Here is a 25943-nt window from a genome sequence, read left to right on the forward strand (position 1 = left end):
TTTATAAAATAATACAATTGCTGGCTTTAGGTGTCAAACAACCCTTCCGTTCTAAGATGGGAAACAAAAGTGTGAAATATCTCCAGTACCTCCTCTTTCACGAGGCATCGTCTTCATCAGTGTTTGGCAAATAATTGTTTTGCCTTTTTTAACCTTATGAATGACGTTGTGATCCAAATTGTTTTTTTTACAGTGAACATGATCACACGACATTTGTCAGTAGAACTCACGTAAACCAGTGAGGCTCCCACTGGTGCTGTCTGAGAACACAGTAACATCATAATATCCACATTGGATAAAAAAAATAATCTACCATTTATTACCAGCATTATGAATTGTTTTTTCTCCTTCCCCGCCCCCAACGACAAATTATACGTTTGTGCAACAAATCACAGTATAATAAACAAATGTATCACTCATTTCCCGGTCTGATACCCACCCACAGAATAGCCGGCTCCGCTCTGCGTTCTGGATGTTGTAGTTCCTCCGCTGCGCAGTCTCCGTGCGCTTCCTCACAACTGTGCTCAGGCCGAGACTACAATGCCCGACATACACCGCGTGGCGTCTCGTGGCCCTTTGAAACACGTGACGCTGGGAAATTGCTGCTGGTTGTTCCTGCGTTTTGACAGCATCGAGTCACTGCAGGGGTAGGTGATTGTTTTTGTGTTATAGATTTAACGTAACAGAAAGCCAACCTCGACAGGCATGTGTGTCTATATCCAATACGTTTACATATAAATATGTATTGCATGGGCTTGTTTGGAAAGGGTAGTGAGCTGTCTTTCAATTCTCTTGGTGTCACTTGGACTCAATAATTATTCCTACGTATTTACGAAGAAAAGCAATCGGTGCTACTGGATTTTTTTTAAATTAAATTTTATAGACTTTTTTTTGGTGCTGTTTGGATCGTGCCCCGAGCTCTGGAAATAGAGTGGGGAATACAAACAGAAACTAACGCCGTGCTTTTGTGTACGGTGCTACTTTTGGACACACCTTGTGTGTTTTAAAATAAATAATTTATGCAAGGCAAAAGTTATCGTTGACTATTATATCCCCGGAAGTATTTTAATGCTGGTACTTTGTATACAAGTGTTGATTGACTGATGTGGATGGAGTAATTGGTGTGTATTAAACGGCAGCAGCAGCATATTTGAGAGGTTTGTTAGATTGCTGTGAAAGTTAACCAGATTGCTCCTAGTCGTGCGGTGTCTGAAAATGTTTAAAGGATATTGTACCTGTTGAGTCTCCTTTTTACAATCGATTTTTGCAGTTAGTTTGCCCTTATGGAATTTTCCAACTGTCTCTAATAGTCTGAAACATTTTACAATTTCAATTCCAAGTATTTTTGAAACTTTCAACACTGAAATGTTCTACCCCATACGTGATATTCCTATGATTGCAAGCCTGAATTATCATGTTTCTTGTTTACTGGGCCATCCATCAATGTTCTTTTCCAGCTTACTTACTTTTAACAAGATACCTGTTGTGTTTGCCTTTAGGTGAGTTCGCTCATGTAGCAGTTAATCACTTTTAGGTGTGTGTGAGTAAATTATCTATGCAAATGATGTGTCACATCCACATACTGGTCCTTGTTTCACATGCTAACCAACTTTTCTTATCTTAAGAGAATAAACCTCTTTAAACTGTGTGCTAAGAATAACAAGCACTTCACAATCACCACAGTTACCAACAACTTCCCTTTTGACCTGTAAGTGTATTTACACTGATAACAATTAGATACTGTGATCCTAAAGTGACAGTGCTTCATCTTAACAGCACAATAGTGCATTGTATAACATTCCTTTCCTGTTCTTTTTAAAATAGTGACCTGGAACATGGGGCTGGATTTTATGCTCCTTGCGGATAGACTTGTGGGCATGAGGCATGTCAAATCCAGCTTCCTGCAGCCTTCCCGCTGCCTATCTACCCCACCCCTGGCCACTTAATGGCCTCAACCCACATTCCACTGTTGCTGGTATTTTACCCATAGCATGCTATGTTGGAAACCTGTGTGGGCTGGCATCGCCAGGATGGGATGGGGGTGGGGGGGGGGGCACCTCCTTTGGGGCTGCTAGGGTCCAATGGAGGCAACTCCCCCACAAAATCAGCTACCACCACCCTCCCCATCCATCTTTAACCATGTCCTCTGCCTGTTGAACCTGGCCTCCCAATCCCCCAAGACCTGGGCTTACCTGTCAGCCTGGGCTCCTCAGCATTGGGAATTGCATGTGATTCCAGCAGTGTCTCCTGGTGGCACCACTCAGGCTACAAGATTAGCTGGCAGCTCTCTAAGGCAAAGCTTCTTCTGGAGAAAGGGTCTTATATTAAAGCAATTAATGCCACCCCTAAGATTAAATTGCTGCAGGGCTGTGGTTGGGATTGTGGGCTGGCTCCCCACTCGACTTTTTAACCAGGAGGCAAGTTCAGCCTTGGAATTTTGCTAGCTCTATAATGCAATGGATATGCGAAGTCTACAATTATGCCCATTAAATATTTAAGTGTCTCATTGTCCTCCATTTAAAATTCCTGCATTGCCCTTAAAAGTCAGTCAGGTCTCCAATTGATCTTAGAGGAATATACTTCCTAATTATACTTTTTGGTATAACTGAAGTCACATAACTTGTGTTTCCGTAATACTTTTCTTATACAAATATGTGATGGATTGACACTGGGCAAGTAATGAAACCATCGTCAGAGCAGAGCAAATCAAGCGGATGGGGCCATAGTGTCTGAAGGCACGTAAATGGATAAGAGAGAAATTCAGTCACCTAAGAAATACATATTGATGTAGGAGTTAGCATGTTTAAAGCCAAATTGACCTTTTCAGCCACACATGAAGAAAATATAGCAAATTGACCTGTTATTTACCAGAACAATGGCAGCAAAAATCCAGAGTCACTACTTATTATAATCCTAAAGTTAATTGTAGGCAAATTATTGACCTGTTTGGAGTTTGGGTGGGTGTAGAACATAGAGTAAGGAAAATTGGTACGTTAGATTAGTATATTATTTGATTTAGGAACCAAGTGCTCATGAGTATGTGTACATAAATACCCAGTGTGGCACATCATTCTCGCTGCTGCGCTACAGTCAAGGTACTGAGCCATGTATCAGTCCACAGCGCATGGTGTGATTTGAGAAATGCATCTGATGAAGCTCCATTAGTTGAATTTAAAAATGTGATTACTTTGAACTTCTGGGATCCACAAGACGCAACAAGATATGTACTTGAAAAGGAAAGAAGTGATTAGTGACATTCCACAAGGATGGGTGCTGGGCCCTCAATTTTTCACTATTGTGTTTGTCTAAGTCATTAGTAAATATGGAGAGCCATGTATCCAAATGTACCAATGCCACCAATCCTTATGTCAGAGTATGTAGTATAAACAAGAGCATAAAAATTACAAAGTGATAAGATTGTGAGTAAGCATAATTATGGCAAGTAGATTTCAATGCAGGGAACATCACCTGGAAGTTCCCCTTCAAGCCACTTACCATCCTGACTTGGACTATATTGATATTCCTTCACTGTCACTGGGTCAAAATCCTGGAATTCCCTACCAAATAGTGCTCTGGGTGTATCTACACCACATGGACAGCAGCAATTCAAGAAGTTGGCTCACCGTGATCTTCGAGTGCAATGGGGGATGGGCAATAAAAACACTGGCTTCGCCAGTGATGCCCATGTCCCGTGAAGGGATGAAAAACGCCTCCTCTCTCCAGGCCTATTCCATGTTTCTCTACCCTCTGGTGGGTTCAGCTCCCTGGCCTGGTAGAGGCATGGCGGGCTGGGCTCCGGCCCGCAGACTGCCTGTTGGACAAGCCTGACCTAGAAGGACAAGGGCAGCAGATGTATTGGAACACCACCACTTGTAAGTTTCCCTCCAAGCCTCGCACCATCCTGATTTGGAATTATATCGCTCTTCCCTCAATGCCATTGGCTCAAAATTCTTAAACAGGGCTGTCAGAAAGGCAGTTAATGTATCTACACCAGACAGACTGCAGAAGTCCAAGAAGATGGCTTCATCACCTTATCAAAGGCAATTAGGGAGGCGTGACGCCTCACATTCCATGAATATAAAAATCTAGTAGGTTAGGTTATGAAGCGATTGAAGTATGATACAGCTATTCAAATCCTTACTTAAACCACATTTAATGTATTGTGTTCAGTTCTGGGCTTTGGATATATTGGCCTAGGACGGAATGCAGTTTCACCGGAATGTTACTAAAACTCTGGAATCTGGTGTAGCTGGATTTCCAAAAGGTATTTAATAAGGTGCTGTAACCAAGGTTGCTTCGCAAAATAAGAGTTCATGCTGTCCGGCGTAACATATTAGCATGGATAGCGCATTAGTTAGCTAATAGGAAGTAGAGAGTAGAGATAAATGGATCATTTTCAGGTTGGCAAACTGTAATTAGCGGAATGCCACCCATGCTGGGCCTCAATTATTTGCAATCTATATCAGTGACTTGGGTGGGGGACTGAATGTATGATAGCTAAATTTGCTGATGTCACCAAGATAAGGAGGAGAGTAGGTTGTGATGAAGACATAAGGGGTCTGCAGAGGAACAGATTCAGTGAGTGGGCAAAAGTTTTGCAGATGGGAGTATAATGTGGAAAAATATGCATTTGCCCACTTTGGCAGGAAGAATAGGAAAGCAAAATATTATTTAGAAGGTGAGAGAGAAAGACTACATAATGCTTTGGTGCAGAGGGATCAGGGTGTCCTGGTCCATGAATCACAAAATGTTGGTATGCAGGTACAGCAAGTGAAGGCAAATTGAATGTGGCCAGGGGGAATTGTAGTACTTATGTTTTTATTTAATGTATAATGTACCTTTAAGAATAATATGTGTTGGCAAGATCACATCGTCTATAGTAACCAATAGGAGAATAGCAGGGGCTACCTCAGAAATCAGTGTAGAGTTGGAGTTGAAAGCACACGTGTAGTTGCTGCTGAGTATATTGTAAGTAAACTTAATTATTCCACCCAAGAAGTGTCTGCTGATCAACTCTGTCATTAATAGTACAACTTGCTCACCCGACAAAAGAAATCAAATATAAAAGTATGGAGGTTTTGCAATATTTGTGCAGGGCGTTGATGAGACCACATCTGGAATATTGTGTGCAGTTTTAGTCTCATTATTTAAAGGATTTAATTGAATTAATAGCAGTTCAGGGAAGGTTTATTCAACTGATTCCTGGGATGAAGGGGTTATCTTGCGAGGTGTTACGTTCTTCTTTGGGGTCACTTTGCTTTCGAACCAGTTGCACGCTTGTCTGTCGGTAGGTGAGTCGATTGCAATATCCTGCAGACACAGAGACCAATATGAAATAAAGCACATGCTATTTATTTACACAGACCATAGAGCACTAACATGACATGTGCTTCCCCAACCAGACCCTACTGTAGACCAACATTAACATGGTAGCCCGCTATTGGGTATTAGTCATGTAGGCAATCTTCTCACATTCTCTTAAAGGTGTATTACACCTCAGATTGCCACATGAGGAACGGTTGGACAGGCTGGCCCTGTAACCATTGGAGTTTCAAAGAACAAGAGGTGATCTTATTGAAACACACAAGATCCTGAGGAGCTTGGATAGGGTAAGTACTAGGAGGATATTTTCCCTTGTGGGAGAGGCTGGAATTAGGGGGCATAATTTAAAAATAAGAGGTCTCCCATTGAGGACCAAGATGAAGAGAGAACTTTTCTGAGGATCATTAGTACATGGAATTCTCTTTGCGAGAGAGCAGTGGAGGCAGTGTCATTGAATATTTTTAAGAAGTGCGTTAGATCCGTGAATGACAAGGGAGTCCTAGGTATAGGGGGTAGACAGGAAGGTAGAGTTGAGGCCACTAATAAGATCAGCCATGATCTTATTAAATGGTGAAGCAGGCTCTAGGTGCCTAATCCTCCTCATTTGAATGTTTATATGTATTTCAAGGGTTAACTGAGGACAGATTACATAAACTTCAGGGAATACAGACTTAGTTTGTCGGTTTTTAAGGAGTGATTTTGTTTGAGGTCTTTTTTTTTAGGATATGGAAAGAAGTTACCATAGTGGATAGAAATAAAATCTTTTGCATTGATGGGACATCAAGATGAAAGGGTCATAACCTTAAAATCAGGGCCAGGCCATTCGGAAGAGAATTTGGGAAACACTTCTTCATCCAAAGGGTGGCAGAATAACCAAAAGTAGATGTTGGTTCGCTTTCTCTTGAACTATAATTTCTCTCTCATTTTTAGTCATTAGTCATTTTTGGTTTCTAAAATCTGTCCAATCTTCTAACCTAACCGTAATCTTTGCAGAATTGTACACTTTTTTTTCTTTCAATTTGATACTATGCTTAACCTCCTTGGTTAGCCATGGATGGTGCAGCTCTTTCATAGGATTTTTCTTTCTCACTGAATATATCTTTTCTGAGGGTTATGAAATATGTCCTTTAAATGTCTGCCACTATTTCTAAATTGTCCTAACTTTAACCTATTTTCCCAGTTCACTTTAACCAACTCTGTCATCATATCCTTGTAATTGCCTTTATTTAAGTTTAAAACATTAATCTTAGACCCACGCTACTCCATTGTCTCACTGCACAGTTCTAAAATAACCTGCTCCCTGGTTGGCACTAAAAAGTGCTGCTCTCAGAAATTGTCCCGAGTACACCCTATGAACCCCTCTTCCAGGCTGCTTTTTTCAGTCTGATTTGTCCAATCTATATGTAGATTAAAATCACCCGTGATTAATGCAGTACCTTTCTCATAAGCTCCCATTATTTCATCCTGTATACTCTGTCCTACAGTGTAGCTACTGGTAAGGGGCCTACAGACTACATCTACAAGCAAATTCTTACCTCTACCTGCAGCTTCTGGATTCAAGCATAGGTAGGCTGCCTGGAAGCTGTGTTGCTATTGTGGCCCTCAGTCGTGGTGAATTTTTCAGTGTTCATCACTATTGGGACCACAAGATCTAGGCCAATATGTTTCGAAACCAAGGGAACAGACCTTACTAGATTTAATGGTGGGTAATGAACAAGAATTAGTTAACAATCTGATGGTAGGAAAAAAAACTTTCATGCAGAGATCATGAGCATGATTGCAGTTGATCAGTTTTGTGGAGAAGGAGAAAGATGCTCAAAGCAAGGTTTAAAACTTGAGTCTGGTTTCAAAGGGATGTGATATTTGCTGACCGCAATAAACTGGGCTGAACTGGCAACAGGTTTATTTAGAGAAACAGTGGGAGGCAGTCAAGGAAGGATTTAGTACAATACAAAACCACTACATGAAAGCCCATCTTGTGCAGTTTGCTCAACAAATGAGCAATAGCGTATAAAGCTAAAAGAGGAGACTGATGACAAAAGAAAAGAAACCTTGTGACTCGGAAAGCTATAATAAGCATCATAAGAGAGCCAAAAATGTATTTGAGTTGCAAAAAGGGCAAACAAAAAAGCTTGCAAGGAATATCAAGGCTAATAGTAAAAGCTTCATATAAAACATATTTTTGAAAGAAGAAGCCCGCTGAGGGAAATATGGGCCCATTGAATGAGTACAGGCGATGATGCAATTGACAATAAGAACATGGCAGACATATTCAATGTGTACACTGAATATTTTACATCTGTCATTGTAGTAGAAGAAGACAAAATGTCAAAATGAATCTAAAAATAAGTTAAGGGGTGTAATTATTGAGTTTCATTTAAAAAAAATAGTAATGGGGAAAATGAGAAGACTTAAAATGGACAAATCTCAGGACCTGTATTAAAAATATGCAAGGAAATTGCAGCTGCATTAGTCATCATCTTCCCAAGCTTTTCTGGTAGAAGTAGATTGGGGAAATAATAATTGCCACTCAATTATATAGGATGGGAGTGACAGAGAAACCATGTAACTACAGCAATGCAAAAATAAAATACTGCAGATGCTGGAAATCTGAAATAAAGCAGAAAAAGCTGGAAATACTCAGCAGCATCTGTGGAGAGAGAAACATTTCAGATCTTTGACTTTTCATCAGGTCCCCATTGACCTGTCAGTTTAACCATCTGAGGGAAAGTTAGTGAATCTATCTCAAGAGCACCTGAACACTTGGACAAATATTAGTTGATCAAAGGGAGTCAGTATGCATTTGTGAAGGGTAGGTCATGTCTGATTAATCTAGTTGTTTTTCTTTAAGGAGGTTACTAGCATGTTCATTTATCTAATCATTCTCAGATGTACACATTGCTAATCATTCTTGACAAGGTGGTGGTGAGCCGCCTTCTTGAATGACTGGTGTTGTGGTAAAGTGAGGTACTCTGTCCCTTTAAGGGAATGCAAGGGTATTGATCATGTGACATCACTGACGAATCACTGTACGAGGCACGAGATTGTCCTGGTTCTTGTTCGTATACTGGACCACGCCACACGTGATGACCAGCATTGCTCCTGTAGAACTATTAATGAAGAGACATCTCCGCACCCGCCTGACCCTTATCCGGCTGAATTTAGAGGGGAGGATGAAGAAAAGCCAAGAGGCGCGGAAGACCAGGCACAATAGTCGTGGCCGTGAAATAACTTTCATGGTGGAAGATGCAGTCCTCACGAAGAACTTTGCAGATGGGCCCAATTGGCTGACAGGCGAGGTGAGTGCAGTAGCTGGACCCCTCTCCTATAATGTATTGGTAAACGGCCGATTAATTAGATGACACGTGGATTATATCCACAAGAGAGCACCAGTCCCACAAGAAATGCAGTCTTTATCTACGCTTAAGTTTGTGCCGCATGTAGAGGAGAGGGTACCTCACTTTACCACAGGTGTCCATATGGTGATGGTACATTCACAGTGCTGCTGTGGGAGTTCCAGGGCAATAAAGATATGGCAGTGAAGAGGCATATCAAGATTTATCATGGGATTACCTAGGCTTGGCCAAGTTGCAAATATAAGTTTTAAAAGTCTTGCATTAAAAAAAATTAGAATGAACATGATCTTGAATGACTATCCTATGGGTCAGTCCTAATGAATGTGACCTTTGGGTAAGGATAGAATAAGTTGATAAATGGTCTGAGTTATACTGTAATAAACTGATAACTTGATCCCAGGGTCAATATATGCAGATGACTAGGCACAGCAGCAAAATATCAGGATAGATGACCAAAGTTTAAAGTTTGGAGTGAACTGTGGAGCATCATTTGTGCTAAAAGTCAGGTCATCCTGTGATTGTTTTACAAATACCTCCGGAACTGCTGAGGTGATGAACAGGTCATTCGGTGTTTATGTTGTAACTCATTTCTAATTAAGGATGTAAGAATTAGACATACAGGATAAGAACATTGAGTAAATGATGAGTTATTCCAAAGATGGTGAAAAAAGAATTTGCCTTTCAGAGCATTCTAAAAGAGCACTTCCTGTGTGTGCACAATTGTACTAAGTAAAGAAATGCTACCGTCGACTCATACTCTGCAACCGCAGTAAGGGGGAGCTTGGAAGTTCTCCTGGTGCTAGAAATCCTTGCTTGCATGCATGCTGCTCCAGCAATCAAGTGGAGAATAATCCATCTAACTTCCAGTATTTCTTTATAGATGTTGGAAAGATTTTAGGGTGTCAGAAGGGTCAGTTAGTTGCTGCAGGATGCCCAACTGCTGTCATGCTTTGCACCCACAGTATTTATGTGGCTGGCCTAGTTAGGTTCCTGATAATTAATGACCTCCCAATGGTGTTGATGGTGGGGAATTAGACAATTGTAATGCTATTGAATGTCAAGGGACAACGATTAGACTCTATCTTGTTTGGAGATGGTCATTATCTGAGAGGGATGATAGGGGAGTGTCTATGGATGTTTTTCATATTCATCACAGACTTGTGATAATCTACACAAGAGATAATTACTAAAAATGAGACCCTATGAAATTGGAGGTACCTTGTGACGTGGGTCAGTATTTTTTTGGGGGTAGTAAACAAAAAGCAGGGGAAAAAAGGTTTGTTTCCTGATTGGGATGTTATGTGCATTAGGGTTAAGGAGTATCCCAAGATCTACACAGGAGCCTCAGCTTTTCACCATATTGTTCAATGACTAATATGATGGAATACAAAATTGAGGTTCAAGTATGCAATAACACTAAGTTCAGTGGTACAGTAAGTTGTATGAATGGACGTAGGAATTTGAAAAGTCACAGAGACTAAGTGGGCAAAACTGTGGCTGATGGATTCAACTTGCGTAAGACAAATTGAGTGACTGAACTGTGGAGGAGCAAAGGGATTTACTTGTCCATCCACATAAATCGCTAACTGCTAGTGCACAGGTACAAAAAGAAATCAATAGGGCTAATGGAACGCTGACCTTTTATCTCAAGGGGGTTGGAATTCAAAAGCGAGGAAGTGATGGTTCAGGTGCACAAAGCATTGGTCAGGTCTCATCTGTCATACTGCATTCAGTTTTGGGTATTGATCCTCAAAGATATATTCGTTTTGGATTGGGTAGAGCATGGATGTGCCAGAATGATGCCTGCAAGGTACTGAGAGGGTGAAATTATGAGGACAGGTTACATGAATCTGTTTTGCATTTACTTGAGTTTAGGAGATTGAGGGGTGACAGGATTGTAAATACCTCAATCGTAAAGGGACTTGATTGGGTCGATACAGAGATCTATTTTGTGTGGGGAGGGGGTGAATTCAGGAAAGCGTAATCTTATTTTTAAAAATCTTTTAAATTAGAGCAAGGTTATCTCCGAGGGAAATATAGATTTCACAGGGTAATGGAAATCTGGAACTCGCTCACCAAAAGATTGTTCGGACATTTTGAATTTTCAAATTTGAAATTAATAAGATTTTTGTTGGCAAGGAAGACAAGGGATCAAACCCTTCTTGGATTAGTCACCCACTCCTACCAACCCTGTCCATGTTAACATGGATATGATTAAAAAGTTTCAACCTTGCCTGGGGATGTATGCTGATCACAACTGTTGTTTTTATTTTACTGAGTTCTCTGCTTCTCTGAAAGTACTGAGTCATGCTGGTACATGACTCCTCAGATGCTGTCAACAACACTGCCTTAAACAGGTTAACATTTTAAAGTAAATGATCCTTGGTAATAATTGGAGCGTGGCTATTGGACAGTAATGGATATCACATTCCTGTCCTTGCCCTTAGTTCAGGCACACACTCATTAGATAATAATTGTAAGTAGCAACCCTATCTGAGTTTCTCCATTTCCTTCCACTCCCCCCACCCCCCGAGTCCCGAACCTCTTTAGGGACATTGAAAACCAGGCGGTAGTGCTGCTACATTGGATCAGACAACTTCAAGAAGAACGTGGCCATTCAATAAAGTAGTCTGAGTGACCATTGGAGATTTTTGAAAATTGTTTTTGTAAACAAACAGAAGTGAAGTGTTTCAAACATTCACAGATTCCCATAATGGTTACATTGTAGAGGGAGGCCTTGTGGCCCATTGTGTCTATTCTGGCTCTCTGTAAGGGTTAACTTGGCTTGACCCACACCCCTGTCTTTTCCTAGTCAACCTGCAAATCTTTTCTCTTCAGATATATTTATCCAGTTGCCTTTTGAAGGTCATGATTGAATCTACATCCACCACAGCAGTGCATCCCAGATCCTTGTCATGTGCTGTTTGTTATTTTTTTCATAAAAATTCTTTGTCGCCTTTTGCCAATTAGCCTAAATCAGTGCCGTCTGGTTCTCAACCCTTCCGTCAATGGGACCATCTCTTCCTACCTACTCTGTCCAGACCCCCCATTATTTTGAACACCTCTATTAAATCACCCCTCAACCTTTGCCCCTCCAAGGAGAACAGTCCCACCTTCACCAATCTATTCACATAAATGAAGTTCCTCATCTTTCGAACCATTCTTGTAAATCTTTTCTGTACCGTCTCTGATGCTTTTTACATTCTTCCTAAAGTGTGATGCCCAGGTTTGGGCAGAATGCATCAGTTGAGGCTGAAGCAGTGTTTTGTAGTGGTTCAGCATAACTTTGTTTTTGTATTTGCCTTAATTTATGCTGAGGATCCCATATGCCTCATTAACAGCTTACCCATCTTGAGAGTTGTATTGTTTTTTTTTATTGCCTTTCCTCATTCTTCCTGCCAATTGGTTTGCCAACTGTGATTAACTGTATTCCTGGAGGCTTCATCAGATAACTTGCCCCCGTGCTCCAGCCATTAGGCAGCCAACACATCCATCCTTGTGATGTACTGCCTTCCTACACCAACTGGAGAGCAAAAAGACTCATTCCCAATTGGACGATGCTTGACTGTCAGCCAAATAGCTTTCTTTTTTGTCTTTTTCAATATTTTTTTTATCTGGTAAAGAGAAATATTCAAAGAAAATTAAAAAAAAAACCTATTTCTTATTGTCCCAATTTATTTTTCCCTAGGGTTACACACAGGGGCGTCCTTGCGATTGATCTTCAATTCCTGGAGACTCCAGGCCAAAGCTGGAGGGTTGGCAACCCTACCTACCATAATGAATCACTTCACACATTTCTGCATTAAATTTCATCTACTATGTTTTCCCATTCAAATAAACTCTCCATTCTTCTTGAATTTCGTCAATGTCTTCCTCTCACTTCACAATGCTTCCAAGTTTTGTGTCATCTGCAAGTTTTAAAATTGTGCTCTAGGCTAGATCATTAATATGGATCAAGAAAAGCAGTAGCCCCAATACAGTCTTCTGAGGAACCCAACTATATGCCTTCATCCAGCCTGAAAAATAACCATTCACCACTACTTTGCTTCCTGCCACTCAGTCAACTTTGTATTCATGCTGCCACTGTCCCTTTTGTTCCATGGGCTTCAACTTGCTGACAAGCCAGTTTATGTGGCACTTTATTGAATGCCTTTTGGAAGTCTGCACGACTCACTTCAACTACATTACTCATTAACTTCATCGAAAATCTCTTGTCAAAATAATGAAACATGTTTTACCCTTAACAAATCCATGCTGCCTTTCCTCAGTTAATCCACATATGTCCATGATGGGATTTTCTGGTCCAGCAGCGGGTATCATCGTGGGCGGGACTGAAAAATTTGGGGGCATTCAAAAGTCCGGTAGGACTGGAAAATCCTACTCTAGTGTCTGTTAATTTTGTCCCAGATTGTTGTTTCCAAAAACCTTCCCACCACCTAGGTTAAAAAGACTAGTTTGTAGTTGATGTGTTTTTTTGAACAAGGCTGTAACATTTACAATTGTCCAACTCTCTAGCACTACCCCTGTATCTAAGAAGGAATTGAAGATTATTGCCAGAACCTCTGCAATTTCCTCTCTTATTCCCCTCAGTATCCTTGAATGCATCTGATCTGATCCTGGTGACTTATCAACTTAAATACAGCCAGCCTCTCTAATATCTCTTTATCAATTTTTAGCCAACATAAACTTAAGGATGCTGTGATCACTGTCCCAAAGTGTTCTGCTACTGACACCTGATCCACTTGCCCCACCCAGGTCATTTCCTAGAAGCAGATCTGGCAGTGCCTTCTTTCTTAACTGAAAGGATAGTACTGTAGAAAATTCTCCTGAATACACTTTAGAAACTCCTCTGCCCTTTACACTGTTACTATCTCAATCTACATTAGGATAATTAAACACTCTCATTATAACTCCAGAACTTGAGGATTGCTGAAAAAAAGAGACATTTTTTGGTTGAAGCTTTTTGTCTTGCACTCATCAGGACAACTTACAAGAATACCAAATGTAAAAGGAACAACAATTTCTACTGTATGAAAATGGTGCTGATTGATTGACAGAGATGTTGCCATGGAAAATGCACCAATTGATGGTGAATGACAGTTAGTTTCAATCAATGCTTGGCAGTTTTAACCAGGTAGCTTGACTCTGATTGGTCAAGGCATTGCCCTGAGGAATGAGTCAGTGAATGGCTGTCACTTATTTTGTTTAGCTGAAACAGGCACAATGTGTGCACATGTTCTTTCAGCCTGCAAAGATCAGGGCCATGTGTATTAATATACGTAGCTGCCACTGCACATAGATCCACCATACTGTGAGCCCGACTGACAATCTTAAATTGGTTGTCAGTGTAACTATTAAAACACCGAGGACTATTTAACAAATATTGTCCAATCGTGGAATCACATCTAATGTTGGACACTGTTTTGAGTTTGGCAAGCACAGGCTGGTTGGGTACAGTCTGTACATTGTCTGTTGTGAACAGTGGAAGGGACATGCTGTTTGATATGATCCACTAGTCTTTGGGATGTAAGGCCTACATACCTAGCATCACACTGACACCGAAATTCATATACCATATTACTCATTTGTGTGATAGGCAAAACAACTTTTTGGCTTTATGACAGCATCCTGTTAGTGATGAATACCACTCATGTTGCTACTTCATAGTAGCAGCGTGAAACAGCTAGCTTCACCTGTTGCTCAAATTTTTGAGGTACTTTGCCCTTCCAGGGTAATCGGGGGTAGAGTGGGAAATTTTCAGGGCCATGATATAGTGCTGCAGTTCAGTTTTGGTTCAGTTTAAATGACACCATGTATGTCTAAATACATGGGATCCCCTCTAGGCCCAGCTAAAATAAACATTTTTGTTGGGTTCCATGAGGATGGTATGGATGGAATGACACTTAGCCTCCTACCACTTGCAAATTTCCAATATGTGGATGCTAATTTTGCTATATTTAAATCTGTAGCTTCATCTAATAACTTCCTTACATGTCTTAATAGGCTCCATCGTGTTCTCAAATTCACCATTTGAAAAGGAGCAGTCAAATGCACTTCCTTCCTTAACATATTAGTTGAGAAATCAGCCAGGGGATTCTCTACCACAGTCTACCGCAAGCCTACCTTCACTGTCAATTCTTACAGTTCCACGCGCTATAAGTTTGGGCTTATCGGCAACCTTGTAAATAGGGCCCAAGCCATTTGCTCACCATGCAAGTTTGGTGCCGAAATAAGGGCATCAAAGGCAGGATAATGGCTACCCTGATCAGATCATTTAATGCTGTATATTGTGCAAACTCATGACTGGGCCTAAGGTTACCATTTTGGCCCTGAAAAGTGCCCAGTCTACCTTAGATTACTCCAAGCGGTGTTCGCCATGAAGAGGATGCTGCCATCAAGCTAAAAAGATGTTCTGCCTGCCTGATAAAAGAGTAATGTGGCATATGAATTTCAATGCCAGTGTGATGCTAGGTATGGAGGCTATATGTCAGAGATTGGTTGATTGTATTAAATAGCATGCCCATTGTGAACAGCAGAAGGAACAAAGTACAAACTGTTCCCAAACTGCCTGTGATTGCAAAACCAAACACAGTGTCCAACATTAGATGTGATTCCACAATTGGACAGCATTTGCTAACTAATCCTCATGTGCTAAGAATTACATTGACAACCAGTTTAAGATTGTCAGTCAGGCTTGTAGTGTGATGCATTTGTGTGTACTGGAAGCTACATATATTAATACACAGGGCCCTGTCCTTTACAGACAAAACACACTATGCCTATTTCGGCTGAACAAAAGTGACAGCTATTCGCTGATTCATTCCTCAGAGCAATGCCGTGACCAAACAGTCAAGTTGTCTGATTTAAATTTCAAACAATGCTTGGCAGTTAATTGTCAGTCACTATCAATTAGCGCATTTTATAAGGCAATGCCTCTGCCAATCAGAGTCCACTTGCCAATCAATCAGCACTCTCTTCTCATTTAGTATAAATTGTAGTTCCCTATAAATTTGGTATTCTTGCGAATCGTCCTAATGAGTTTTTTTTAATTCATTCACGGGATGTGGGCTTTGCTGGCTGGACCAGCATTTAGTGCCCATGCCTAGTTGCCTTTGAGAAGGTGTGGTGAGATGAAAAGCTTGGATAAAAAAAGTTGATTTTTTTTTTCAGCTATACCCTCTACCATTTTCTTGTAAACTTGTTTCTCTACATCTTACCCATTAGTTGCAGGTCGGTGGAATACTTCCAACTGTTTAAGAGTACTACTATTTTTTCTTAGCTCTAACTAAACAAATTCTGTCTTTGATCCCTGCAAGCCATTCTCTCTCTAGCATTGAATATTGTTCTTAATCAACACTGCCACTCTTCCTCCTCCGCTTTCTTTTACTCTTGCTCTCTCTTGCGCTCTCTCTCGCTTGCGCACTCTCTCTCAGTTGCTCGCCCTCTCGCCCGCGCCCTCCCTCTCGCCCGCGCCCTCCCTCTCGCCGCAGCTCACCAGCCTTCTTTACCACACTCCATCATTATGTGGCTGTGAATGCTTGGAGATGGAATCTGACTTTTTGCCAGTCAGGAAAAATACTAAAACATGATCCAAAGGGCCAAGTTATATCTATTGCAGTTCCGTTAGCTATTCATTTTTTGAAAATTTTCATACTGTTTGCATTCTATGCCTTGATATGTTTCCCATGCCTGAACCACGTGTTCAGAAAATTGCATACAGAATTAGCTGACATATTTATTGTCATATCACAAATAATATTATCATAAAAGCATGGGAGATGTGTACGTCTTGGTTTGACTATGAAGACTGTAATTTAATATGCTGCTGAGAGCTCACAGATGCTGCCCTAGATCGAAGTACTGTATATAACAGAGGACTTTAAAGTTTTTCCCTAAAGACAGTAAGAAAATGTTAGAACAATAAAGTCCAAGTTTTCCTTTTGACAAATCAATTTATGAAAATGAAGAAACAAGGTATTTAAATGAAATATAAGCCACGTGCATAGAGAATGGCTCGATGATAGAATAACAAATTAACGACCACGGATATTTTTTGACATCGTAGGATGTTCTGTTATGACCTTTATTGCTTTCCACTTTGATATTATTTCTTTTATGCCCATAGTGAAATCATTCCTAAAAGTTAGCTGAAGATACTAAATTAACGGATGTAGCAAACTGTGATGGAGCTTGCAGGAGGACAGAGACTGGTTAGTGGACTAGAGAGATCAATGATAGATCTAGCTCGATGTACAGAAATATATAAAGCACATGTTAGGAGAAAATAAATAGTCAGAGAAAGCAAACCCAAAGCAGTTAAACTCTTTTAAGGGTGGAAGAGCAAAGGGACCTGGGTGCAGTTGCATTGATTTATAAACATGAGTGTAGGTAGAAAAGGCTATAAAAAGGAAAATTGAATTCAGCTGTTCATAAATAAGGGTATTAAATATAAAAACAAAGAATTGATGACTTTGTATGTGATTGGATCAGTCACAGTTCAATAATTGCATGCAACTCTGGACACTTCATATTATAAGACAGGTAATAAAGCCCATGGAAAGGGCACACCAAAGATTTATAGGAAGGACATAAAGAATAGTAAGTTCAAGTTATGAGAAGTTCACAACATTGGAATACTTTTCATTGGAACTGAGAAGGTCAAGGAGGAGGTATTTTCTAGAGTTTTTAAATTATGGAATGCCTTGAGAGGATAAATGCTGCAAGATCATTTCTAGTAGTTACCAAATAGGTAATTAGGCTACATAGACAGTAAGAGAAGAAAGAGAGGATTTTTTTTCTCAGTTGTCTATAATATTGAATGATTTACCACATGTGGCTATTAATACTGAGCCTTTAATATAAGTTGAAAGGAAAATTGGTGTGTATTTTAAATGTAATACCAAAAGCTTTGAGGAGAGGACAGGAAAATGAGATTAAAGTGGTCTGTTCCAGTAGAAGTTCTTGAAAAGACACGATGGGCCAAATGGTTTCCTGTACTGTAAATTTTGAGATTCCATTGAGATCACTGGCCATTCAATCTTTTTTGTTTTTCCAATGGTCCAATTAAACTATGTTCATTCACATTCTTATGCTCAAGTTGAGAAAATTCCTCTTATAACACATTCTCTAAAAGCATTTTAAATTGTGCAGCATTTGCCCCCCTCATGTTTTCCTCTATTGTTTGGGGGTTTTAAAGTGCAAGTTTGACATCACCCATTCATTGCCATTATAAATCTTTATCTTGTAATCCGCACAATTCTTCACCTCGGTTCCTTTGTTTAAAGAGGAGCCGGTTTTGCTGTGCCTTTATAGTTGAATACTGTTGTATCCTTGTGCATGATTCCCCATCCCTCTCATGCAATTTTACAGAATTACTCACCGCTGTCTGTAGAAATTGTGCTCGTGAGGTCAGCCTTATTAAAATTCTCACTGTGAGTCAACAGGCGAGAGCAGCATACACCTGTTGAAAATAATGAGAACTCCCCAGAGCATGTTCGTGAATTCCTAACTCTTGTCATTCATGATGGCTGACAATGATGTATGTATCACAAAGGATGTTGCCTTTACTATTAAGCACACAAGAGATGATGATCTAGCTGCTTCTGAAGTGGAGCTGGAAGCAGACAATGAGCTGACTATTATTGGATCTGACCTGCTACATGTAGCTGCAAACAATGCTCAAGAATATTTTGAATATTTGTGGGGAAAATTGCCTGAAAGCTAGTGATGGTGTCACGGAAAATTTATTAATTACATGTCATAATTTGAAATCTTTGCAGCCCGAGGGGACAACAAGGCACACCATTAAAGTTCAGAACGGACTTTTCCCCAATAAACAACTTCATAGCAGTGGCAGGGGGTCAACTTTATTTGTTTGGATGTAAAGTTCGAGGCCTTAGTTTCTCTGCAGGAAGAAAAGTAATTTATTATGTTGCATTCAAACCTGTTCCATTTAAACAAAAACTCCCTTGATTTGCATTCATAACTAAACTTGGTGTTGAATTTACAGTATTACTGGGTGTCAAGTATATGGGTCAGGAGTAAGTGGCTGCCACATGTGAGTTTTCACATCAGTGCATGATTTCTATGCTACATTGATGCAAAGCTACAACATAAATGGGGAAGCAAATCTTCAATCTGTCACTGCCTCAAATTCGGGTGAACACTTTTAAATCATAACTAACACCCTCCTTTTTCTTCACTTTAGGTGTGCTGGTTACACTTTATGATCCCAGTAAGGGCCATTAACGTTAAATGAGAAAGTTGAATACCCAGTGATTAATTGAAGGAAATCAGACGATAAGATTTTTACGTTTTTAAACAACAGCAATCTTCTTATGTAATAAATTTAAAGAGAGTGCACACTACTAACAACTCCATAGTTTATGACTACATATGCTATGAATCCAGTTTTATTTTTACGTCCAATCACCCCACCCCCCCCCCCATCCCTAATCCGCATTCTGTGCAGTGAATGATAAAGTTAGTATTTACTCTGCTTTAAGTGCAGGCCTGACTAACATTTACCTCCCTTTGCACTCCCAACTCGGTAAACTGCAACCTGCCCAAAGACTATATCTGCAACTGTTCTCTAAGAAAATGCCAGATAAGTGAAACAAAAGAACCTTCTAACGCCCACAGGCAATTTCTATGACAATGTGGCATGTTTTTGGAGGTCCTAAACGGAAATGTAAAACAACTATTTGTCTTCAACACAATTCTTTTATTCTCATGCATTACATAATCATTTATATTCTAATGGAGTTTTATGACTCTCTTTCCTAGAATTGCCAGTTTTTAGCCAACAGCCTTGAGTTAACAATGTACACCCTGGCTCCACCAAGAGGTCCAGAGATGGGTCCTCCATTGTACAGTGTTGACATTTTTAACTGTGGTCTTATAAATAAACATGGAACCCTCTGAGCTGCCACTACTACAGGTGTTCTGGAAATTTCTAAAGTTCTGCATCTTAATTATCTCACCCTTCCCAAAATTAAAAGTTACCTCTAAAATATGAATCATGAACTTGATGGTTATGAAAACTTGCACTGCAATACAAAGTGAACTTTAAAATCTTAGCCTTTTTTACTGTTAGGAAGGAGCTAAATTGGCATGTTTTTACTTAGTTCAAAACATCTTCCAATAGAAAATATGAAAGTGACTTTCATTCGAAGTGAAGTACTTTGGTCAAGTGTTAAAATATCACTTCAAACATTATATTTGAAAAATTGAAACAAATAAATTGAATAAGAAATATTTGAAAGGACTGAAAGATACCTTAAAATGTCTCCTGAGAAATTCTGTTTTATTTGTGGTTTGGTTATAATTTTTCATTATTTTGTTAAGAAGACTCCGTATAAAGCCAAGACTGTTGTACAAGACACCACAAAGAATAGATCAGAAGACAAGAGATATCAAGTATGATGGTAGTCCTTGATGAGCTCCAATTTTGTCCAGTTAAATATTGTAAATGCAAAAGCTGTCATCATGGGCCCTTAAAAAAAAACTCTGTACCTTTGCCACCAATTCCCTCCCCCTCCCTGACTCTCCCCCTCCCTGACTCTCCCCCTCCCTGACTCTCCCCCTCCCTGACTCTCCCCCTCCCTGACTCTCCCCCTCCCTGACTCTCCCCCTCCCTGACTCTTCCCCCTCCCTGACTCTCCCCCTCCCTGACTCTCCCTATAGGTTTGAAACAGACTATTTTCAACGTTACAGATTTTATTGCTGTGCCAGACCCCATGTCTTTCCACCTCCATAACTTCACCAACGCCTGCCTTAACCCATTAGCAACCCCATTAGCACACTTACCCTATATTTATCTCTATGTAGACTCTCTACTCCTCTTGACAACTTATTTTCCTACCTATTTTGGTCTAATTGACAAATTTAGCCACCACGTGTTCAGCCCTTTCATCCATATCATTGATTGTTAGCTTGTAAATAGTTGAGGCCCCAGCACTGATACCTTTGGCACTCCACTGTGCTGCTGGCTGACCTGAAAAAGACCCATTTACCCCTATTCTTTGCTTTCTGTTAGCTAACCAATTCTTTATCCATGCCAATATGTTCCCACTTACACCATGTAATCTTATCATGTGTGGTAATCTTTGATGTGACACCTTATCACATGCATTCTGGAAATCCAAGTACAACACATCTACAAGTTTCCCTTTATCCACCTTGCTTGTTCATTAAAATCTCTAATAAATTAGCTGAACACTATTTCCCTTTCACAAGCCATGTTGACTCTGCCTGATCAAATTATGATTTTCTAAGTATCCTAATATAACTTCCTTAATAATGGATTCTCACAATTTCCCTAAGACAGATGTTAGGCTAACTGGCTTGTAGTATCTTGCTTTGTCTCTCTCATATAGGTAGGTATAAAAGAAAATTGTCAAAAACATTTGTGAATTAAAGTAATTGGTTTATGCAATGATATGCATTCTATTCACATTATTTACATTAACTCTTAAATATTGTTCAAGTGTCTAATTTCATGATTCATATACCTTAGGAACAAAACATTTTTAGTTTGGGGATTCAAGTTTTAAGTGTAAGATAGTGGAAGCATTGGTAATGGGAGGCTGGTAAACATACCCAAAGTGATTGCCATTTAAAGGGTGCTTGTGCCTTTTTAATAGGGTCAGAATTAGAAGGGGGAAAACACTAAACAATTGGTGACCCTTATCTGGGCTTTGCGATGGAGACAGGCTATCTCCAGCTATCTCAATAAGGGGTTTATATTACTCATGTGGTTTCCTGGAGCAAAGGGAATGTTTGGAAACAGAAGATAATGAGCTTGAATTTCAATCTGGGACATTCTGCGGTACTGTATGGCTGTGGGGGTAGATCGCAGGGATTTGGTTTTTTTTGTTCTGGGTTTTATCTGTGTTTTCTCTCATGGAAGCAGCTTTGAGAAAAGTAATGAAAATCTTCCAGGAGCTGTAGACCAAAATCAAAGGGCTATCAGAAATCCAAGAGTGTGGATTTGGAGCAACAAAACAAGAATGCAATGAGACCCATGCTTGTGCTGGGGTTTCCACAATTGTGCGGTGTTGAAGAAGAGTTAGAGGGTTGTATAGCCGGGTGCTAGTTGAAGGATCCCAAGAAATCTCATACCTCGGAGAGTGGTGGGAACATTGAGGAGAATTAAAATGAATTCCTGAGAGCTGTGGCACATCTTCGTTTGGCCTTGCGAGAAGTGAAGGAACTGTCACAAGACCCTGTAAAATATAGGGGAATTCTTGGGTGGTTATAAATGTATAACAGGCGATGGTCCGATGAAACTTTCATGTATAGAATTAGTGTTTATGAAATATGCAGTGCAAATTTAGTACTACTTGCTTTGTTTAACTCTTTTTGTTTAAAATGTGAAACATTGTGGAGTAATTCTTACAGTTAATAGTTGGGAGTTCAACTTTCTTTTTAAAAGATACTGGTCTCCACTGAGATCTTACCAGCACATACACAGAGTTGTCACTGAGGCCTATGGAGACTGCAGCCAGTAGGCCTTCTAAATCTGTCGATTGTACTGGGAAAGATGTTGGTTTGATTACTGTCCCTGTCAGGGGTTGGGCTTCATCTAGTGCCAGGTATGTGTTCCGTCACTATCTCCCCACGGATCCCTCAACTGAACCTCTGTAGGAGTTTCCTTGCCAAATGGCTTGCTGCATGGATTCCTCAGCAGATCTCGGGCCCATCCTGCAGCACATCTGTCCTCCACCCTGCGACTCAGTTTCCTCGGCCTCAGACTCCTCTACCCTCTTCCTCCACCTCTTCCTCCTCTGAAGAAATGAGCCCTCCCTCACTCTCTTCCACTTCAAGCGCCACACCCCTTTGCTGCACTATGTTGCACAGCATGCAGCACATGCCAACCATCCAGGATCCTTGGTAAACATGTATTGGAGCACAGACTCAGAGCTGTCAAGGCTTTGGAATCTCATTTGTCAATGAGTGTCCTGATGCAGGTGACTGTCATTGTATCTGTGATTGGCTTTGTTTAAGAATGCCTCAGTGGAGTTAGAAGCCACCTCCTCAGAGCGTTGATTCCCAGAATCCATCTGTGGAGCTGGTGGGGGCGGGGGTGGAAGCTGAGGTAGCATCATGGATCATGCATCAGGGCAACTCCCCAGAAAGCATGCACAGATGTGTAAGAAGTCCTTCCAATGGTCTCGCACCAGCTGCACATTTATTGAATGTATGCTTTCCTGTTGATAATCTGTGTGGATTCTCTGGTGCCTTAATGGCTAAATGTGTGCATTCCATGATGGCCTGAACATGGGGGAAGCTTGCTACAAAAGTGAATCATGTAGCTCTCTGCTCTCTGCGTTTTGTAAGTCTGTGATGGTCTAAAGTTCATGAAGTCAGCTACTCTTGCGAAGAGGGCATGTCTGCCTCGGCGAGAAGCTGACTGGGAGATCCTGCACATGTTAGATGAGGAGTCTGAGGAGAAGTAGTTGAGGGCCATGGTGACCTTCAGTGCGACTGGCAGGGCATGGCAATGGGTGGATCAAGGGGCCAAGTCAGCGCTTGAGAAGGAAGAGCAGACAAGTTATTGACTATCCCCCTGGAAAGGCGAACTTTCCTCTAACACTGAAGCTCTGACGTCCCTAGGAAGGTGAGTCTGTTTTGGTGTATATATGGTGCTCTGGGTATTCCTTGGTCCTTCTCTTCCCTCCTCCTCCTTGCTGTCTGCTGAAATTGTGGTTCTTGCTGCCTAGGAACCCTTCCTCCTGGCACATGAAGCTGCTGTTGCTGCCTGCATGGCCTGCAGGTGTGATGGAACTGCATCCATGTCCAGTGACAGACTGAAGCATAGATTAGTGAAGCCTTGTTGAAAGGACTGATTCCCCCCCATGTTGGGGCAGATTTGTGGCGTGGCTCTGGTCAGGGACTCCCTCTGCCCCACCCTGCTGCAGATTTGTGAACTCCCCTAAGGTTTTTTTTTTCAGAAATCCTTACATATAAAGTTGAAAAAAACATTCCCACGTTTGTAAAGGGGTTTCCTGCTGTGTTCAAAAACTCACTGAGGTGATGTGGAGCTTCCAACCCCTATCTAACTGGCAGAAAATCTCAAAGGCACTGAATTTCGAATTTGCGTTATGGCAGTCCCGCTGTCAGTTTGTGGACGCATCTGATCGTGACCTGCCTCATTTCCCAATGGTCAAAATGGCTGGAAGCAGAAATGAAAGCAGGTTTTCCACATGCCGGACCCTCCTGCCTCTTATTTCTTGACCCAGGTTTGCCCCGTGTCAGGTCGGCAAAATCCAGCCCATGTTGTATAAAACCCAGAAAGTTCTGCTAAACCTTTATAAAACACAAGTATAGTTGCAACTGTGGGGGTTGCTGGCAAGGCTGGCATTTATTGCCCACCCCTAATTGTCCTTGAACTAAGTGACTTGCTCAGCCATTTCAGAGGGCAGTTAGGAGTGAAGCACATTGCTGTGGGCCTGGGGTCGCAAGTACACCAGACCAGGCAAAGATGGAAGATTTCCTTCCCTAAAGGACATTAGTGAACCAGATGGGTTTTTGCAACAATAAGTGATAGTTGCCTGGTCACCATTACGAACACTATTATATTCCAGATTTATGAATTGTATTTAAATTAATTAGCTGCTGTGGTGGGATATGAACCTATGTCACCAGGACACTGGCCTGGACCTCCTGGATTACTAGTCCGGTGACACCACCACTGTGCCACTGTCTCTGTCAATTTAGAAAAGAGGGTACAGAAGAGATTTACCAGAATGGTTTCATAAATGAGGGATTAACATTATGTAGATAGACTGCAGAAGCTGATGGTGTTCTGGTAGAGCAGAGAAGAGGCGATTGAGGCCCTGAAAATTCTGAGTTTGTGTAGTGAATAAAGAGAAACTGTTTCCAATGGCTGAAGGGCCCTTAACCGAAGGGTAGAGACTTAAGGGGATTGAGTCAATAACCCGAGATGACATGAGGAAACCCTTTCTTATGCAATGAACGTTCAGGATTTGGAATGCACAGCTTGATGGGGTGGTGAAAACAGATTCAATAGTAGCTTTCAAAATGGAATTAGGTAGTATTGAAAGGCAGAAAAAGATTGTAGGTATATGGGGAAAGTGTGTGGTGGTGGAATAAATTGGATTGCTCATCAAAACTGCCGATATATATCTGACACATTGAGTGGTGCCCCTCTGCGCTGTGTGATTCCTGATTACATAAAGGCAGGTTGGTGTTATGGTTAGGAGATGTGAAGTTTAAATGATGTAGGTGGCAGGTAAGTAGCTGTGACTCTGAGTTCCTGGAAAAGAAACAGTAGAAGGCAGTTTAGTAACACAGCAAGGGGTTCAGTGAAGAGAACGTGGTTGTTAAGAGGATCAATAACCACAGTAATAATGTATTGATAAATTAAAAATGAATAACAGTTGTGAGAAGGAGTTGGATGATAAATTTGTTCCTGTGTCCTCTCCAGGAATGTGGGAAAATATAGGGATTTCCATGGAGATGGGAACTGTATTCAAATTTTAAATGGGGGTTTAAGAGAAAGTTGAGTTACGGATGAGAAAAGAGGAAGCCAATCTTCTTGGAGGCAGCTTCAGCAACGGAGGTCACGTTTGATGTCTGTATTGGTAACAGTGAACGAAGTGCAGTCCTGACTGAAAATTCCCTGAATCACACCTTTGTTTACTTTACTTAAGGAAAAGTGTGATCTCTGTACGAACAAAGACTTCTTGTAATCCTACTTTCTTTTCCTCAGTCATTTTGCTAATCTTGTGACTCTAATTTTTGGTGGAGGCAGTGTTCAGTAAATTTCCATTTAATTTTAACAGAGTACTATACGAATGCTTTATTTTTATAAAAAGACAACTTTTTTTTTCATTAAATGTATACATTTGGATAAGGACATTTCTGAGTCCTTAAAGATCTAATCTAATCTGAAAGAGTAAAATGACAGAGTCCATAGTGCCTTTTGCAACCGTAGGCCATCCCAAAGTGCTTTGCAGCTAAGGGAAGCACATTTTGAAGTGTATACTGTTGTAAGACAACACTGAAGCTAATTTGTACACAACAAGGGCCACTAAACAGCATGTGATAATGATCACCAGACTCTGTTTTAGTGATATTGGTTGAGAGATAAACGTTTTCCCAGACATAGGGGAGAACTCCCCTTCTCTTCAAAAGTGTCATGGGATTTTTTACATCCATCTGAGAAGGCAAATAAGGCCTTGGTTTAACATCTCATTAGAAAGACAGCACCTCGGACAAGCAGCACTCCTTCCATGCTCC

The 25943-nt window shown here is 40.7% G+C and overlaps 1 protein-coding gene across 1 annotated transcript in view; it reads left to right on the forward strand.

The window, feature by feature from the left end:
* Window positions 1–587: 587 nt before the first annotated feature.
* Window positions 588–25943, forward strand: part of tsnare1 (T-SNARE Domain Containing 1) — an 871135-nt gene continuing 845779 nt past the window's right edge. Inside the window, exon 1 of the mRNA XM_041190481.1 lies at window positions 588–647. The gene's annotated coding sequence lies outside the window, so the exon portion shown is untranslated. The remainder of the gene's footprint in view (window positions 648–25943) is intronic.

Source organism: Carcharodon carcharias, chromosome 6, assembly GCF_017639515.1.
Source record: "Carcharodon carcharias isolate sCarCar2 chromosome 6, sCarCar2.pri, whole genome shotgun sequence".
Taxonomy (NCBI): Eukaryota; Metazoa; Chordata; class Chondrichthyes; order Lamniformes; family Lamnidae; genus Carcharodon; species Carcharodon carcharias.